This window comes from Tasmannia lanceolata, unplaced genomic scaffold (genome assembly GCF_043159265.1).
Source record: "Tasmannia lanceolata isolate RefF3 unplaced genomic scaffold, GAP_Taslan_0.1 ptg000130l, whole genome shotgun sequence".
NCBI lineage: Eukaryota > Viridiplantae > Streptophyta > Magnoliopsida > Canellales > Winteraceae > Tasmannia > Tasmannia lanceolata.
This window is the reverse complement of record NW_027518806.1, coordinates 52,501-55,000: the sequence shown is the minus strand read 5'-3', so window position 1 is coordinate 55,000 and position 2,500 is coordinate 52,501. Positions and strand designations below refer to the sequence as shown.

The window sequence follows — 2,500 nt, the reverse complement described above, 5'->3', positions numbered from 1 at the left end:
CTAAATAGAATCATGATCTAAAGATATCCATTAACCATAGTCTACAAAATAGAAACCCCTCGCTCAGCCGATTCATTATAATTTCTAATTTATTGATTTAATCCGGTCGGTATAGTATAAATAGATAATCAGAAAAAGAAGAGACGTTGTTTTTGCAAACATGAATAGAATTTTTTTAATAGTTTTTGTAAGAAAACAATTTTCTCTTTATTCCCCCAGCCTAGAAGGAAAGATCTTGCTTTTACTTTTACTATGATAAAAAATTTTCTTTTTTTATCGCTTTCTAGTTAGAATTGCTTGCTTGTACCTACCCAATAATCTAATATGAACGATTCACTCGATTTTCGGTTTTTTGATCATAATCATTATGTAGGAGAGATGGCCGAGTGGTTGAAGGCGTAGCATTGGAACTGCTATGTAGGCTTTTGCTTACCGAGGGTTCGAATCCCTCTCTCTCCTTACCTTCAACTAATTTACCGATCTTACTAATCACAATCGATCAAATAGCAATGGATACGACTATTCCAACAGTTAGACCTTTCTTTGATATGGATTCTCTATTCCTAATGGCTGTGGTAGGGAAAAGACTGTTAAAGAAAAGAGTAGACAATGAATGAATGAAAATATCCCTCTCGGTCTATGGCACCTAAACGTAAGACAAATCCGGATCAAATCCTTATTTATCTTAACCTTTGGTTAATTTACTTCGCCGAAAGGCAGCAAAATGGGGTCGAACCCTTATTATTATTAGTTTAGTCTTTTTTTTTTAAGTCTGACGAGAATAATATTCTACAACTAACAATTCATTTATTTTCAAACCAACCCACTTACTATCTATTATTTGATTGACTAATCCTTTATATTGGAATGCTTGAAGAGTCAAATGGTTTGGCAATTCCTCATTAGGGGATGAATCGAGAGAATTTTGAATTAGAGCTTTAGATTTTTGTTCATCCCTCGCCGCAATAGTATCTCGGGGTTTGCAGCGATAACTTGGTATATCTACTATACGACCATTGACTAAAATATGTCTATGGTTAACTAATTGGCGAGCTCCCGGAATAGTCGGAGCCATACCCAACCGAAAAAGGATGTTATCCAGGCGCATTTCAAGCAATTGTAGTAAAACCTGACCTGTTGACCCCTTTGCCTTTCCGGCGATACGAACGTATTTAAGTAATTGTCGTTCTGTAAGACCATAATGAAAACGCAATTTTTGTTTTTCTTCTAGGCGAATACGATATTGGGATTTTTTCCCGGAACGCGATTGGTTTCTAAGATCACTTCCAGCTCTGGGCCTTTTATTAGTTAGCCCTGGTAAAGCCCCCAGGCGACGTATTTTTTTGAAACGAGGACCTCGGTAACGCGACATAAAGACTCCTTCTTCTTATTTATATTTAATTATTAATTCTTATTGATGAAATTTCATTCTACAGAATAAATCTAAACTAAAAATGAACTAAATTCTAAATAAAGCCAAATTTACTGAAGTATTATTCTATTAAAGAATAATGAGATGGATGAGTTGGATTTCGGATCTTTATCTTTATATTCTATATATAGAAAAAGAAAAGGATTCTTTTTATGAGATAGTTGGAAATTCCTATAACATAAAAAAGAAAGGCTTTTGCGAAAAGAGGAAGACACTTTTTTTTTTTCAATATTCTTTGATTTCAAAGATGCATTATCAATCATGTAAAACATCGAATAAAATAAATAGAGAAAAGCCGACTATCGGAATCGAACCGATGACCATCGCATTACAAATGCGATGCTCTAACCTCTGAGCTAAGCAGGCTCACATAACATAAATTCGACATACATAAGAATTCACTCTCAGAATTTTGCTATTAACTATTTAAATTCTTGGCTATTCATATTCGCTATTATGATTATGAATATATTAATTAATAATTTAAAGATTAAAGAATAGAATATAGAATTTCAAATAACTGTTAAATATTATAGAACATAACTATTAATGTAGCGATATATAATTTCAAATTTTTTATCACAATTAAATAAAAAAAAAAGAATCGACCGTTCAAGTATTTGAAATTTTTTGAGGAAAGGAGTGGAAGAGAGACAGATGTTTAGGGTCTGTATCCACCTATATTGAATTGCGGATACAGAGATGATAAAATATTTTTTGATTGGACCAAATATGAGCCTCCTATAGATATAGAATATGAAAGAAGATAGACAAGAAATCAAAGACAAAGAGGAGAAAACACTTTTTCGAGACAGGAATCGCCATCTATCTAATGAATTCAACTGTTCCGCTATAAATGAAAGAAAAAAGGGAACGAGATCACAATGAGATTTTCATCTCAAAAAGGGGGATATGGCGAAATCGGTAGACGCTACGGACTTAATTGAATTGAGCCTTGGTATGGAAACTTACTAAGTGATAACTTTCAAATTCAGAGAAACCCTGGAATTAATAAAAATGGGTAATCCTGAGCCAAATCACGTTTTCCGAAAACAAACAAAGGTTCAG

General features: G+C 33.2%; 1 non-coding gene across 1 annotated transcript; it reads right to left on the bottom strand.

The window, feature by feature from the left end:
* Window positions 1-1,725: 1,725 nt before the first annotated feature.
* Window positions 1,726-1,798, bottom strand: TRNAT-UGU (transfer RNA threonine (anticodon UGU)). Its single transcript has one exon. It is a non-coding gene; the product is annotated as a tRNA-Thr (tRNA).
* Window positions 1,799-2,500: the final 702 nt, after the last annotated feature.